At 39.1% G+C, this 17,621-nt stretch overlaps 2 pseudogenes; both read right to left on the minus strand.

Moving 5' to 3' along the window:
• Nucleotides 1-10,349: 10,349 nt before the first annotated feature.
• Nucleotides 10,350-11,369, minus strand: LOC116916251 (annotated as a pseudogene).
• A 1,113-nt stretch (nucleotides 11,370-12,482) lies between these two features.
• LOC116916099 lies at nucleotides 12,483-13,252 on the minus strand (annotated as a pseudogene).
• Nucleotides 13,253-17,621: the final 4,369 nt, after the last annotated feature.

A 17,621-nucleotide genomic window follows, 5' to 3' on the forward strand; every position in this document is an offset into this window, starting at 1 on the left:
GTGTTAATTAAAGTAATCATCAACATACCAGATTTCTTCAAGCAACAACAAGAGCTACACGTTACAAAAGGACTTAACGGGCTGCTCCTGTGATTTCTTCATGTCTTTCCAGCTGCCTTGCCGACATTTAATCTATTTTCATATAAAGGATAACTTGGAGGTTCCTCCCGAATCATATTCTGATCATTGGAGAAACAAATATCTAGAGGTATAGAGTAATTCATAATTGTTTTAAGAGCAAAAAGTAAATATTCATAATTTTTACCTGTTAATTCTTGTTAGGATGATTTAGATATTCTCGCCAGTGTAACATCCCCTACAAGAGTGCATAAGAAGGAAAATGCCAGAAAGCCTGTGACTGAGAGGGAGCAATTCAACACGGCAACGCTTCTTTTCCGAAAAATAGCCGAAACCATTAGTATGTTGACGGAAGCAAAATTCAGTGAAAAAATCCGCCTCTTCGTTGATATTCATACCTTGATAAGGGCTGATCAACCCATTGAACTTCTTCTTGATGAAAATGCTATGAAGACTCTTAGTTTAACAGACGGAAGTGCTATCAAGAATCCTACTCAAGAAACTTCATCACCGGTTTCTGAAAATAGTGAGTTTGATAACGATGTGAAGACACCAGATAGAAAAACCATCACTAAAAATCCCCATGAATGTTCCTCTCCAGTGTCTGAGGAAAACAAACCTGATCCTACAGAAAAGGTAATTTATACTAGCACGTCTTAGGTATTTTTGTGTCCTAACATCCAATACCTATTAGGGAATTTCCTCTGAATGGTCATCACTTCGTCTACCAGTTGCTGTAAAAAAGAGAGGCCGCCCAAAGAATAATAATGGCTATTTCAACAGCTTCCATCAGAGAAAAAAGGCTCATATCGCACAACCAAGCTCCGTATTAGATGAACTACTTGAAGAAGAGAATATGATTCTTGAAGAGGAAGACAGAATGTACGCTAAGGAGGAAGATGTAGCATTGACGGAAGCTGCGAATGATTCTTCCATCATCATTTCGGATTTGCCTATGGAGGTAAACATAATCACTCAATAAAATTAGATGAGGTGATGAATCATTAAGTTTCTACCTTTACAGCCAACCGAAACTAAGACGGAGGATGCTATGGATTCTTCAACAATTTCGGATACCCCGGTGGAGATCCCAGCAACCACGTCACCTGTAAAAAAGCCGAAAAGAAAAACGCGTGTTGGTCACCAGCACCTCTTTGTTGATAAGGTAGAAGAGCTTACCTCAAAGAATCAACTGACTTCAGGATACATCAATATGGCACAGATGATGATGAAGAAAAATAATCTCGACATTGGCGGTCTTTTTTGTGTCACCATTGAAGGATCCCTGGAATTTCCAAAGGTTGACGAGGAAAAATGGATGCAAATTATCCATACCGGGAAGGATCACTGGGTATTGGCGGCTAAAGGCTTCAGCCAGCCTGCACATGTTCTTATTTATGACAGCCTCCCTGGAGAAAATCAACATCCACATAGGGTAGACTGGAGTAAGCCGGGACGGTTTTCGTTTTCCCCTTATATCTCCTAAACTAATCATTAAATAAATTCATTATTTTGTTTTTATGTATTCCATACTGTAATGTAGGGGAGGGTGGGGCTAGTTGGTACAATTTTTTTTATTTCTTCTCTGGTTTCTTTAATTTTTCATATTTTGCCACCAAAAAATTGTAAAAGAAAGCTCAGATAACCAGCTTTCTCGTGCTATTTTTTTATTTGATCTACGTTGAAAAATTCATATCGAAAACAAAGTTCAAAAAGCTAAAAAAAATTTGCCTACATGCCCCACTAACGGGGTAAGTTGGCAGTGGTAGTGGGGTAAGTTGGCCCCATGTATTTCAAATACGGATTTCAGTGAAATGTTGATGTTGTAAACAAACTAGAATAACATTACAATAAACAAAAATCCTATAGTTATTTTAGAGTGGGAAACTCAGAAATAAGTTGTGATAACTTACATAAAGATTAATAGCCTTAAATGCAAAAAATTAAAAAAAATATCCATAATTCAGGCAAACATTTCACAGGTGAACATGGTATAAAGTGAAACACTTAAAATTTGCCAAATTATGGCCTCTAATGCATAGGGGAGAGTGGGGGCAATTGATACACTTTTTGGTTTTTTGTATTTCTTGAAAAAAAAAGTAAAACATTTAATATAAAAATTATATAGAATTGTAGCCTATTATCTCAGCTACTAAACGGTATTTTATAAAATGAGAAAAGATTAATTTTAATAGTAGTAAATTGTAAAAAACTGAGGTCGCTTCGAGTGTTTCAATTGCCATGGTAGCAGGATAATTGAAACGGTGTGTCGACGCAATTGCAACGTGGGTTTTCCCATAAGGAAGCTTCTTTATACCCACATAAAATGAAAATCACGATATCTCAGCAGCCACAACTGCTAGTGTGATCAAATTTTACCAATAGGTACAATGCAATTTACAGATTTTTAAAATATGCTTAAAGTAGATCGTAATTTAGTTTAAAATATTTAAATAATTAAATAAAAAAAAAACCATTAAGCAACATGCTTTTTTTAATAAATGCCAAACAGCGAATACAAGTATTATAGTTGTGTTAACATGATGATTTACATTTGTTTAAATGAATTACGTCAAATACTTGAAAAAAAATGCAACCACTCGCAGACAGGGAATATAAACAAAGTGTTTCAATTGCCCTGCAATAGGGTCGTCGTTACATTTAATTATTTAAAATTATTTAAGAATGCAGGGAAAAATTAAATGACATTAAGTTGTAGAAAAATGAATTGCAAATCATCTGAAACTAATTTTATTAATAAAGCGTAGTGTTTTAGGGGTTAAAACAAAAAAATTGAAAACGCAAATTTAACAGACGGAGAACAAAAAACAGTTTTTTCAAGATATCTTAAAAAGTTTTGAATACAAAAGCTCGTAAATTTTTCTAAACTTGTAAACCCCCTCATTCTATTAACCTTAATTTTTTCAAGAAAATTCCTCTTATACGGCTTGAGAATAAATTTTTGTTTCAATTGCCCTGTGTCTCAATTGCCCCCACTCTCCTCTACCACTGTTCACCATAAGTCATATCTAGCAAAAATTCGACTTACAATTCCCTGACATTTTGACAGGCCATGTACAGTATCCTGCACAAAAAGGTGAACACCGATTTTTTTTGAAAAAGCCATCTGTGGGTAGAAAATATTAATAGTTTACCTTTTGTAGGAGAGGTAGGGCGGTTTTGGCGCAAAATCATTATAAGGGGGGTTGGGTAATATCAGTTCAGACCCCTTTTTTTTGCCCTAGGTATTAAATGTCAACACCAACACCGTATTGAGATGGGTTGAATCGATTTTACGGCAACGGGAGTGGCCACTGTGGCTTTCACTGCGCACTCAACTAGAAGCGCGGTAGCTTCCAAAGATGTAGACGCGGTTCTTCGTGTGGTTCACTGGGCGACAGAGTTGCCTTTTAATCGTTTTTACAGAAAAACGTAGAATCGTCAGAGACGAACAGAACCCTGGAGACGCAATAATATTTTTATATACCTTGAAATCACCCTTAGGGTCTACCAAAATGAATTTCGTTATAAAATTGCGAATTATCTGAGGGATCACTAAGCGATCCCGAATTTCAAGATCGTTTCGCGATCCCGAAAGATAACTTGCAATTATGTTTTTTTTATCATTGTAAATTACGTTATTTTTAGTAGTAGATTAACTGCCAAATATACAATATACCAGAAGAAATTAAGAAGGTCAAACAAATCACAAGCAGTTTAATAATGAATTTTCCTTGGGCTATTATTAATATTTAAAGTATTTGTAGTGTGTCTTCTTCGAAAGAACTCATAACATATCTTTGGTCCATTAAATATATAAAACCGGATGTACAGTACCCACCAAACGATTAGGTACAACCCCGTTTTTTTTTGTGCATTCTTATTCCACTACGGGACTTAGGAAAACTTAAATATCTTTTTACTGGTAAGGACTAATTTTTTTATCTTTTTTCCTCTTTCAGAAGAGAAAGTGCTCTAAAAGTTATCTTTGCATGAAAAAATTGTAGGAGTTACACTCAGGGCGCTAAAGTATTGTTCATATGATTAGGTACACGTTCGACAGCTCGTTTCTTCTGGGGGAGGTGCACCCTATGTATTTATGAATCAGGCTCCGTCTGTTGTAAACAATTGTCACCATGACGCACCTGCTGACGCTGTTTTACGTGTAGTTTTCGAAATAAATGACAACGTGAACATTCAAAAATGTGCTGTATTTCGACAAAATGAAATGTAATACGTTGTCAAACAGAAAGCATTAACCATTTTAAAGTCACTTTCTGAAAATGAATATTTTCCCTTTAACACTCGTTTCGTTCGAAACATCGACGGGTCTACACAAGCGGACAGCGTCAAACAAGCATGAAAAGAAGTGGTTGCCGTAAATGTTAGAGCGCTCTGCAACTGGAATTAGGTAAAGAAAGGCTTACAAAGAATAAAGAAACTTAAAAAAATCACCATTTGTCCTGGCTGTCTGGGGTAAAGAGTTTTATTCATAAATATATTCGATTAGTTACATTCGCTTATTTAATTTGGATTTCAGCTGGACTTTGAATAAATTCGGCTTGCTGCAATTCAACTAATGCAGCATTGCAATTCAAAACTACGAGGGCGTTTATAAGATCCGACTAGTATACGGCGGCCCGTCCCAGGACGGTAATAGGTGAAGTCTAGTATTCAGTGTCTGCTGTGCATTTAGTCGACTTATACTTGTATTGTCTGCTGCACGTTAGTTGAGTTATACTTGTATTGTCTGCTGCACGTTAGTCGACTTTTACTTTAATACCCCTTATACTTTTTACACCTTAATCTACTTGAAGCCTCTTAATCCATGAAAAGCCGTATAATCCACGTTAAGTCACGTAATCCATGTTAAGCCGCGGGTCTCGCCCTGCCCGCGGATCTCGCCCTGCCTGCGGGTCTCGCCCTGCCCGTAGGTCTACACCTGCCCACCGTTTTCCCCAGTCCGTCCTTTAACCCGCCCTGTCCACGAAAATTCGAAAGAAAAAGGTTAAGCCTAACCGGCGGCAGTTCAAACCTTTTTCAGTTGGTCGACCTTTTTCCAGGCAGAAAAAGTTACGTGAACCCTCTCGAACCAATGGAAGCACGTGCACTGAAACAAAAGGGAACAATCTCGAATTGGTGTTGGAACGCACTCAATTGAGCTGTTAAGAAAAAAAATGCAAGGATGGTTCTTTGAGGGATGAAAAAAAGAAATGGTGTCTAAAGGTTGTTGGAACGCAGTCAATAGACATGTTAAGAAAACATGAATTGGTGCTTGTTTGGATGCAACAGGGAACGGTCTCTTAAGGAGTTGTAAGAGCTCAATGAATTGGGGCTTGTTTGGGGGGATACAAAAGGAAACGGTCTCTGAAAAGTGTTGGAATGTAGTCAACACAGCTGGTGAAAACACAATGAAATGGGGCCTGTTAGAAGAATGTAAAAAGTAACGGTCTCTGAAAATATTTGGAATGCAGTCAATGGAGCTGGTGAAAACAGAGTGAATTGGGGCTTGTTTGAAAGAAGTTAAAAGGGAACGATCTCTGAAAAGTGCTGGAATGCAGCCAACAGAGGTGGTGGAACCAAAATTAATTGGGGTTTGTTTTAAGGATGCAAAAGAGAACGGTCTCTAAAAGTGTTGGAATGCAATCAATAGATCTGGTGAAAACAATGAATTGGGGCTTGTTTGGGGGGATGCAAAAGGAAACGGTCTCTGAAGGGTGTTGAAACGCAGTCAAAGCTGTCAACAACAAAATTGCATTGCTGGTTGTTTGAGGGATGCAAAAGGCAACGGTCTCTGAAATTTGTTGGAATGCAGTCAATGGAGATGTTAAGAAAACAAAGATTATGGGTTATTTGAGGGGTGCAAAAGGGAACGGTCTCTTAAAAGTGTTGGAACGCAGTCAGTGGAGCTGTTGAGAACAGTAAGCAATAGTGGCTGTTTAAGGGCTGCAAAATGGAACGATCTCTTAAAGTGTTGGAACGCAGTCAGTGGAGCTGTTGAGATCAAAATGAAGAGGTGGTTGTTTGAGGGGTGCAAAAGGGAACGGTCTCTGAAAAGGGTTGGAACGCAGTCAGAGGAGCTGTTGAGAACAAAATGAAGAGGTGGTTGTTTGAGGGGTGCAAAAGGGAACGGTCTCTGAAAAGGGTTGGAACGCAGTCAGAGGAGCTGTTGAGAACAAAATGAAGTGTTGGTTGTTTGAAAGTGTGCAAAAGGGAACGGTCTCTTTATGAGTGTTGGAAAGCACTCAATGGAGCTGTTGAAAACACAATAAATTGGGGCTTGTTTGAGGGATTCAAAAGGGAACGGTCCCTGAAAAGTGCTGGAACGCAGACAATGGGGCTGTTGACAACCCAAGGCAATGGTTGTTGTTTGAGGGATACAAAAGGGAACAGTCTCTCAATGGTGTTGGAACGCAGTCAATTGAGGTGTTGAGGACAAAGAACTGGTGGTTGTTTGAGGGATGCAAAAGGGAAGGGTCTCTGAAGGGTGGTGAAAAGCAGTCAAGGGAGCTGTTAGGAATACATTGTAATGTTGGTTTTTTTCAGGGAAGCAAAAGGGAACGGCCTCTTAATTTGATTCGAACACAGTCAAGGGAGCTGTTGAGAACATAAAGAATGTGTGATTGTGGAGTGATGCAAAAGGGAATGGTCCCTCAAAGGTGTTGGAATGCAGTCAAGGAATCTGTGAACAACACAATGAATTGGTGGCTGTTTGAGGGATGCAAAAGGGAACGGTCTCTGAAGGGTGGTGAAAAGCAGTCAAGGGAGCTGTTAGGAACACATTGTAATTGTTGTTATTTGTGGGAAGCAAAAGGGAACGGTCTCTTAATTTGGTTGGAACGCAGTCAAAGGAGCTGTTGAGAACATAAAGAATGTGTGATTGTGGAGTGATGCAAAAGGGAACGGTCCCTCAAAGGTGTTGGAATGCAGTCAAGGAATCTGTGAACAACACAATGAATTGGTGGCTGTTTAAGGGATGCAAAAGGGAACGGTCTCTGAAGATTGTTGGAACACTGTCAAAGGAGCTGGTGAAAACAAAATGAATGGGGGCTTATTTGAGGGATGCAAAAGGGAACGGTCTCTTAAAAGTGTTGGAACACAGTCAGTGGAGCAGTTGAGAACAAAATGCAATGATGGGTGTTAGAGGGCTGCAAAAGGCAACCGTCAATGAAATTAATTAGAATGCAGTCAATGAAGCTGTAAAAAAACAAAGAATATGTGGTTGTTTGAGGGATGCAAAAGGGAACGGTCTCTTAAAGTGTTGGATACAGTCAATGGAGAAGGTGAAAACACAATGAATTGAGGCTTGTTTGAGGGATGCAAAATGGAACGGTCTCTTAAAGTGTTGGATACAGTCAATGGAGAAGTTGAAAACACAATGAATTGAGGCTTGTTTGAGGGATGCAAAAGGGAACGGTCTCTTAAAAGTGTTGGAACGCAGTCAGTGGAGCTGTTGAGAACAAAATTGCAGGGGTGGTTGTTTGAGGGATGCAAAAGGCAACGGTCTCTGAAATTTATTGGAATGCAGTCAATGGAGATGTTAAGAAAACAAAGATTATGTGGTTGTTTGAGGGGTGCAAAAGGGAACGGTCTCTTAAAAATGTTGGAACGCAGTCAGTGGAGCTGTTGGGAACCAAATTGCAGTGGTGGTTGTTTGAGGGATGAAAAAGGCAACGGTCTCTCAAAAGTGGTGGAACGCAGTCAGTGGAGCTGTTGGGAATACCATGAATAGTTGCTTGGTTTAAGGGATGCAAAAGGGAACGGTCTCTTAAAGGTGGTGGAACACAGTCAATTGAGCTGTTGAGGACAAAGAATAGGTGGTTTTTGAGGGATGCAAAATGGAACGGTTTCAATGGTGTTGGAATGCAGTCAAAGGAACTGTCCAAACACAATGAATGGGTGGTTGGTTTAGGGAAGCAAAAGGAAACAGTCTCTCAAAGTGTGGGAACATAGTCAATGGAGCTGTTGAGAACAAAATGCAGCTGTGGTTGTTAGAGGGGTGCAAAAGGGAACGGTCTCTTAAAAGTGTTGGAACGCAGTCAGGAGAGCTGTTGAGAACAGTATCCAAAAACTGTTGTTTGAGGGCTGAAAAAGGGAACGGTCTCTTAAAAGTGTTGGAACACAGTCAGTGGAGCTGTTGAAAACAGTATGCAGTGGTGACTGTTTTAGGGGTAAAAAAGGGAACGGTCTCTTGAAAGTGTTGGAACGCAGGCAGGGGAGCTGTTGAGAACAAAATGAAGTGGTGGTTGTTTGAGGGGTGAAAAAGGGAACGGTCTCTGAAATGGGCTGCAATGCAGCAAAAGGGGCTGTTGAGAAGCCAAGGAATTGGTGGTTGTTTGAGGGATGCAAAAGGGAACGGTCTCTCAATGGTGTTGGATACAGTCAATGGAGCTGGTGAAAACACAAAGAATTGAGGCTTGTTTGAGGGATGCAAATGGGAACGGTCTCTTAAGGGTGCTAGAAAGCAGTCAAAGGAGCTGTTGAGAACATAAAGAATGGGTGATTGTTGAGTGATGCAAAAGGGAACGGTCCCTCAAAGGTGTTGGAATGCAGTCAATGGAGCATGTGAAAACAAAATGAATGGGGCTTGTTTGAGGGATGCAAAAGGGAACGGTCCCTCAAAGGTGATGGAATGCAGTCAATGGAGCTAATCAGAATACAATGAATTAATGGTTGTTTGAGGGATGCAAAAGGAAACGGTCTCTTAAAAATGTCTGAATGCAGTCAGTGTAGCAGTTGAGAACAAAATGCAGTGGTGGTTGGTTGTAGTGTGCAAAAGGCAACGGTCTCTGAAATTAATTGGAATGCAGTCAATGAAGCTGTAATAAATATATAATCTTATTACCGTTGACGTGAAGGCTGTGTGCTGGACATATGGTTGACGTCGGCCATTATGGTGGAGTCGGGGTAGGTAAAATGCGGAGTGCGGTGTGGGGAATAGCTACAGTGTAGAAAAGCGGAAAGAGGGAAAAGGTTAAGCCTTGCTGGCGGCAGGTCGAACCCTTTTCAGGTAGTCGAACCTTTTCGCAGGTAGAAAAAAAGCACGTGACGCCGTCCAACCAATGGCAGCGTGCGCCTACACGACCTTGAACGGACAAACAAACACACAGACAGACAGATTCACAAACAAACTCCGCCCACAAAGTACCCTTGGGTTTTTATAAAGGTAGGAGATGAAGAAACGCAAAGGAACGCAGCACAAACACATTTTCTTCTTGAACAAGAAAGAGCTGAATCAAACTATGAGACTTAAGAAGATAATGATTATCTTTTTCTATCTAACTATTTATCCCTATAATCGTTTAAATACATTCGGAAAAGAAATACTACTGTTTTTAATACTTTTCCAGTTCAAGATTTATTTGACGCTTAGTTTTATTTCTCGTTTGGTTTTTATTTCATACCGTTAAAAATATTATTGAATGCAATCTGTGTATACTTAATGGGATGAGCAGACGATCTAATCTATACGACGTCCACGGGAAGGTGATTCGGATATCTTCCGTACGTACGTATTTATGTACAAATGGCATATACCAGTTCCAAGTTTTTTTCATTACTATTACTACTAAGGACATTCGTGTCTTAGTAGGGTGAATTGATTTTTTGCGAGATTTTTTCTCCGTTGAAGAACAAAAGTGCCTTTCGTTCGCAAAGAAAAAAATAGCAACCATGCGGGTCGGGTAATAATGACAACCGCTTTTGATCAGTGCGGAGAGATTTGCAGGAAACCAGGCTGTATCAAAAACACTCTTGATATCAAGAAATGCGCAAGTCACTGTGGGTTTGCGTTGAAAGCGAATCAGAGATAAGGAGATGGCCAACTCAATGGTATAGCCAGCAGACGACGCCGCCCCATCTATTCACCCGCTCAGAACCCACCGTAAAATTATCTCCCTACCACCCTTCGCGCTTCACCAGCGCTACGCTAGCGCTCCAACCGACCGGTGCCAGTAACATAGTCGGCAACGGCGGCAACCTTAAAACATGAATTGATTACATTAAAGTCATTTTGTTTTTAAGAACTGCAAGTAGATAATCTTGGTTTATTCATTCATGAACAAAGTATACTTGTTTAACAAATATCTCTTAGATGTTGAAGTTGACAAATTTTGGTTGAATACTTTCGTAAATGATAGGAATCGAAGTTTGAGATATCGAAAAACTATTAGTTTGACTAGCTCCTCAACACACACAGAAGGAAATTGAGCATTTACTGAAGGGAAAATGGTGCTATAATTGATAAACTTAAAAATCTCTTTTCCAACTCTTTACAATAGATTAGATTCATTTGAAAGTGTGTTCTATTTTTGAACAATCAAAGAAGGAAACAATTGTTCAGCTTTTTGAACCAATATGAACACAGATTGTGATGGAATAACCATGGCACGTTTGCCTCTTAGTTCAGCCACGTTTGCTAGACTTAAATCAAGGGGATCGTCTGGATTGCAAAACAAAGCACTTCTTTGAACTGGAACTTTAACAGCTTTTTCTACTTTAGTAATGAGATATCCGGCAATGTAAGCTAGGCAATGATCATTAAATTGATCCTGCAACACATAGTTATTAAAATCATTATCAGAGCCAAATATTTCCATGTCTAACATAATTTCGCCGTCGACCGAAAGGGAATTGTCATCTGATACGTTGTCAACAGACAGAATGGAGCAATTCGAGGAAAGTGAAGGAGTTACACCACCATTCTTAATAACTAACAACTTTCTTAAAATTCCCTTGAACTGAATTGCGTTAGGATTGTTGTTTAAACCATAGCGAAGCCGAATCATGCCGAAGAAATGCTCTAAAGGATCTTGCTGCATATGACGAGTTGCGGTGTAATCCAACGGCTCATCGGTTTTCTTCAGCAACTCCGAGGAGAGCATTATAGTCGATTTAATTGTAGCGAGAAATCCAATTACACAGGTTTTCCTTTTGCTGACAGAGACTAACCGTCCATTAGGGAGTTTCAGTTGCCTTAGAAATTTCGATAGGTCTTCCAAATCCTTCTTCTTCTCTTCTAAATTTGTCTTGTTTAATGGCTCTTTATCGCCCTTTGCGTTGATGTTCCATGAATTTAAAATATCAAATAGCTTGTTGAACCGACGACAGTATTCTTCTGTAGCCTCGCTAGCAGCAAACTTTACAAACATTTGATCAGTAACAATGCATGACTGACAGTTGCATAAATTCATATTAATTATTACCTAAGGCACCTTCAACTTGACGCGCAGATGTTGGAGAGCATCTGCTACTGACTGACTCAAGACTTAGGCTGCAAGGGTCACCTTCATTTTGTGTCGCTGGAAGTAGGCATGATTACGAGTCAATCGATTTCCAAGACGAAATCCAGTTTTGTTTTGGAATTCAAACAATTCCGTTATGTTATTCCATTTGGGAGGAATCCTGAATCCAGGTAATAAAACTCCTTGCGGCATAGCCAATAAACCTCTTGCTTATTTCAGTATATGACAGGCGTCGAGCATCACGTATACTGGTTCATTTTTTGACGGATGTTTGAAGTAAGGATTAAATGGCTTAGTCAGGTCATTCTTGGTGGTAACTCTGCTATTTCGATGCCTTGTCGTTGCTGTAGTTAACACGTCAGGTAACTTTAAATTAGCACCCAGATGTGTGGTCATTTGTATGTTTGTAGGCAATCCGTCAAACACAAGAGATGTCACTGTAACTCCAAAGTTTGCACATTCCACCAAAATTTCGGTTGTTAATTCGGCGAGACGCTTACTGTCAACATGGTTTGTGAAGTAGTATGCTACCGGTGTTTTCCACCGCCCATCGAGGCTTACTAGATAATAGACGAGTGCTTCTGTGGCAACGGATCCGTTTTTTTATCACTTCCGTCAGTCTGTACGTTTGGGAACTCATAAAAACCAAAGTATTTTTTCAACTTGCTGACCCAGTGAATTCCTTTCTTGATTGCCATTCCATCAAGAGAAAGAGTTGCTTCTGCAAGGTGTCCCTCACTTATTTTATGTTGTATTTCTGCAAGGGCGTTCTTCAGGATTCCTGATGCAACGCCAACTTTAGCTAGATGGTTTTTGATACTGGTGAGTGATGGTAGAGTGAATATTGTTCTTTACTTTTCATATCCTGCTTGAGAGTAAAAGCTTAGGTTTACTGATAGATTTCTTATGAAATCTGTGTACCATCAACCATTTGCTGGTTTGCTATGATTAAACTTTCATTTTCAAATAGCTTTCCCGCGACAGATGACATGTTGTGGACTTTGGTGAGCTCTTCTTTCAATTTTCTCAGTTCAACGTAAAATTCTTTTATCTCCATGGTCTTCATAGTAATTGCATTGAGGGAATCTGTTAGTTTCACGCTTTGCGTTATTTCAGTATCCACCACCGTTTCTGGAACATTCGGTACTTGTATTGCAGTAGTCATAGGAACCTGAACGCAAATTTCATTTTATTTTCTTAATATCTCATTTTTCTTCTGCTTGAATCAATTGGCGGAAGCATTGTTTTCTTTTCTTATTTGATTTAATTTTTCTAGAATCTTCAATTTCTCTTCCTCCAGCATCCGATGTGCTTGTAGATGAGCAGCGTTCTCTTCTCGAAGTCTTTTCAAGTCATTCGTCTTGTGCTTTTTACCTTCGCTCTGGATCTTAATTTGTTGCCGAAGAAAAGCGTTCTCTTCACTTAGTTCATTTAAGTCTTCCATCTTTTTCTTAACATGTTCCTCGGAGATCTTAATTTCTTCCCAAAGAGCAGCGTTCTCTTCTCTTAGTTCATTTAAGTCTTCCATCTTTTTCTTATCATGTTCCTCCAAGATCTTAATTTCTTCCCGAAGAGCAGCGTTCTCTTCTCTTAGTTCATTTAAGTCTTTCATCTTTTTCTTATCATGTTCCTCCAAGATCTTAATTTCGTCCCGAAGAGCAGCAGCGTTCTCTTATCTTAGCTCTTGAATATTAAATTCGTCTATGGTCACCCCCAGGCAACTTTGCTCCTCTAAAATGGTAAGATAATTCTCATTAATGTTCTGAGTGGTGGGCGAAGACGAGCAGCTGGCCAGAGTTCTCTTAGTTAGTGAATCGTTATTCACTTCTACAGGAGTTTCTTCAAACAGGAGACGTTTTGAACTGCTATTCGCTAAACTGGAATCTATTGCGAACCCAAAAAATTCTATTGAATTAGCAGTTCTTACTCATTCAACGTACACTACTTCAAGGTCACACAGAGATATTAATGAGAATTATCTGTTCACCTGCTTTCGAAAATCTGCCATCCAACGTTACTGGATCGAGTAAGCGGTTTTGTCGTCGATGGGAAATCTTTCTCGGTGTTAGCTTGATGTTGTTTTTTTTTAAGTGTAAAGTACACAACACGGATTTTTTTGGGTGCATGAAACCCGGTGGGCAGAGTTTATGCCATATCGAACGTCGAATTTCCTCCTTGGGAAAAGTAAAGAACGAAATATTTGTGTCACCGCTCTTCAAAATACAATTTATTGCACAACAGACACAAGGCATCTGACTACTGCGAATACAACACTTAAACTAAAATATTTTATGTTAGATAACAGTGAAACGGCTCTCATTTTACAGGGAAATATATCAAACCAAGGTCAACAAGGATGTTCCTGTGTGGTAACTAGAATTCCCGAGAATTCCCAAAAGACGGAACTACCCCCCTTCATTTTGTTTAAACTTTAAAGGTTGCCGCCGTTGCCGACTATGTTACTGGCACCGGTCGGTAGAGGCGCTAGCGTAGTGCTGATGAAGCGCGAAGGGTGGTAGGGAGATAGTTTTAGGGTGGGTTCTGAACGGGTGAATAAATGGGGCGGCGTCGTCTGCTGGCTCTCCCATTGAGTTGGCCATTTCCTTATCTCTGAAGCGAATTCAATGTAAGATAGAAATAAATGTCCAGCAGATTAAGTTGACCTGCCGTCCGTAAAGCCATGTTAGTTAAGACTGAACCATGCCTGTGATTTGCGAACCACTGTAGTCTTCACAACACTACCTTTTCCCAAAATTTTCGCAAAAGGGTTGACAATACTGATCGAAGGTGCTGCCAAGGACATCATATGTAGGTTTGCTAAGTTTGCAAATCACGACCACTTTTGCAGTTTTCCAACATTGCGGAAAAAAATCTGAAACAAAAGTCGTTGATGGAGAACATATGAATTTTTATTAACGGGTACCAGTTGATCACCATGCCATCCCCACCATGCTGATTTGACATTTAAAGAATGAAAGGCATCCTAAAGCTCTCAGTCCGTTACTAATGGACTTTGAGATGGGGATGGATTAGCAATTTGTGGTTGCAACTCAGACAATTTCGTGAGGTGAAACGAATTTGACGGTGGCTCTTTGGGGACAAAGTGAGCCACGCAGTGTGACAGCACTGAGAAAGATTCTGACAACGGTGCCCATTGAATTAGAATCGTTTAGGGGTAAGCTCAATCTGGTCTCCTGCCCTAGCAAAGTGTAAGCGACTATCTAAATTAATTAACGATATATTTAGATATTTGTTACATAGTCGATATATTTATGTATCGTTTTATCGATACTTTCCAAACAGTTTCTTTAATATAAAATAAATGGCCTTTGGTTAGAAAAAAAAAAGAACAAAATGTTGTTAGAATTTTTTTGTGTTCCTTTGCATGGACTTGAAATCTGAGCCTTCGGGTTAAGAACGCTGTCTTCATCCTCAGCGCTTTTCCATCATGGCAAAGAACAATGCTTTTTTTTACGGAGTATCGATATAAATTGTAGAATACAAATCTAAACTGGTCACCGTTTGCTTTACTCAAGGATAAACAGTATGTTGCTAAGCTAATTATATCAGTATTTCCATCGAATTTCAAAACCGATTTCTTTTATTCCTCATGCTACACTATGCAATTAAAATGATTTCGAATTGCAATATCTCATTATTCAAAGCCCGTGAAAAATAAATTTCATTGCGTTTTATCTAAATAAAAGATATGGTGTTTGTGAGATTTGAACTACGATACTGTATGGCACCAGATGGTAAGGTTTGCCTTCAAATTATTGTCAGTTTATCCTACGCTTTGAGTAAACTTTGTGAACGAGTATCGATATAATTTTCCAAATAAGCTCTGAAATATTTGTAAAAGCTGCTTCATTTTCAGAGCCCGGCAAATCGTTTTTCTAGCTACTAAAATTCATAACATTAAAAAATCCCTTTAAAATATATCGATGTATTGATATTCTGCAATTAGCTGGCCGAGAGGGTCATAGATGTCTTCTTGGGTTAAGCACAGGAAAAACAATTAGTACCTTTTGAGTTTCAAATTGTGAATCACCACTTCCTACCACGTTCATCAACCTAAGTTCCTTATAATTCGTTTTTTTTAACTTAAGCTTGCTATTCATTGCTTTTTACTGCTCGTATCTGAAGTCGCAAAATGGAAGAAGAACTGGTAGTCCTGCGTGACTTATTTTTGAAAAAGTAGGGCCCTTAGGTTGAAAAGTTTGCCAATGTTTTCTGTGTCCCATGAAAGTGACGTTCTGTGGGAACACATCTAACATGATAAGGCATCTTGGAACAAACCATAATGATATTTATTTATTGTGCAATCAAAAATGAATAGGGCACAGCCGAAGGCAGTAACGAAGGCGAAACAAAGAAAACTGTTAGACGGCCACAACACCGATGAAGAAACTTACGGTGACATTTTCCTGTTAAAAACAAAAACAGCGTTGTTTAAATCTTATTTTGTAAATGAATCTGCCGTCCCGGATTACATTGCCGATGAAGTGGTTGCTAGTGCTGCACCGCCTGAGTGGATCCAAGGTAGTGAAAAAAGTCAATCCGCTTCATCTAGTTTTGCTCCTTCGACATCGACTTCGACTGGAAAGTTATGGAATTTATTAGCTGAATTTATCCCCTATTTCATTTTTTGTATTTCTAGGTGAAGGTAGAGTCATTTCTTTTCTCAGAGGGATTGATACACTGGCTTACATTGAACGCCAACTATTGCTCTTTATTGTTAGGAGGATGCGCTGTCTCTCTATCGTTGTTGATGTTCATTTCAACGCTTTCGTTTTACTATCAATCCGCGAGTGCGACTACCTTCATGTAGCACCATCACTCACAAATCCCTGAGCAAATCCATGAGTTATATTTGGTGGAGTGAGTTTGCCCCACCACGGATACCTGGACATGCCGGAACAATCGTTAATACCTCACTGTCATGGTTCATTTAACCAATTCTTTGATAACACTGGTTTTTCGTGCTTTGGAAACAGAACTTCTCGAAGAATCTAGCACTTTGGAGAACTTAGCCGATACGCTACTCGCATTCTGCCGTCTGCCGTCATTCCTGAAACGGGCGTCCATTGGATATCCTTCATTAGACATCCAAAGAAAAACAACAAAGAAGAAAAGCCTACCCCTTGGATCGAACCCTAGTTCTCTCTTACCTTCTATTAAAAAATTCTTTATAATTAAAAATTTTTTTAAACATTGACTTAGAAAAACTATTCTTACCGAGTTTTGCGAGTGGGTTACTATAGTTGTTTTTTATTCTTAAGAATAATTGTATTATTACACACAATAATTCCTAAGTATACTTTTACCTAGAGTATACTATAATACATATGATTTAAAACTTATATTATATTAGTTTAAGTGTCGTATATAGCTTACTTATAGTATTTTATAATAAATCAAAAACTCTTATTAAACTTTTATTATTTCCATAATTACATGCAATATGTTTATTTCAAGTAGAAAAAAGAAACTAATACATGTTTCACAAATGGCGAACAAAGTTATTAAATCAGACGTTCCATGGATGCAAAAAAGAGTCCGTTTTTGAAGATCCAATTTTGGACATCCATGGGACATCAAAATTGTAACGGGCTATGCAAGGCTAATTTTGGACATCCATGGGACATCAAAATTGTAACGGGCTATGCAAGGCCAATTTTCATCCCCACGGAACAACACCTGGACGTTCGTTTGGGATGATATCAAGGACCTTTAAAATTTACCTCCATAGATTATCTAAACCGTCTCGAAAGACGGCGGACGTAGGTGGGAGCAACGAACGTCCATAGGATGTCTCTAGAACGAGAAATGCTAGTAGAACAGAATTAAAAATATTCCTGGAGAGTGTTAAATCATGGTCTATAAACTGGAGGTTGAAGAACTGTCGTCTGCTATGGCTGTTTTGCTGGTCTCGTCTGCTTAACCTTGAGAAAATTTTGGGGCATCCGCTAGGGGCGCTGACTACCCGGGTTAGTCAGTATTTTTCCGCGTAAACCATGGAGAGTGACGGCTGAGTGATTTCAGTTCGTAGTTTAATCATCGAAAAAATCGGTTTTAAGCTAAAATAATTACAAATTAATTCATGTTGTTTATCTATTTTTCAATATCACATGTAATCGGATCTAGTTTATTGGTTTTCATTTGATGTAAGTGACACTTTGAGCATGATATGTGAATCCCCAAGTCTTATGCAGTGCCATTATCTCTTAATCTAATATTTTAGCATTTCCTTGTAATAGGACAAAGAAGATGCCAAACCGGTGTTATGTTCCCGGATGC

Source organism: Daphnia magna, linkage group LG1, assembly GCF_020631705.1.
Source record: "Daphnia magna isolate NIES linkage group LG1, ASM2063170v1.1, whole genome shotgun sequence".
Classification (NCBI taxonomy): domain Eukaryota; kingdom Metazoa; phylum Arthropoda; class Branchiopoda; order Diplostraca; family Daphniidae; genus Daphnia; species Daphnia magna.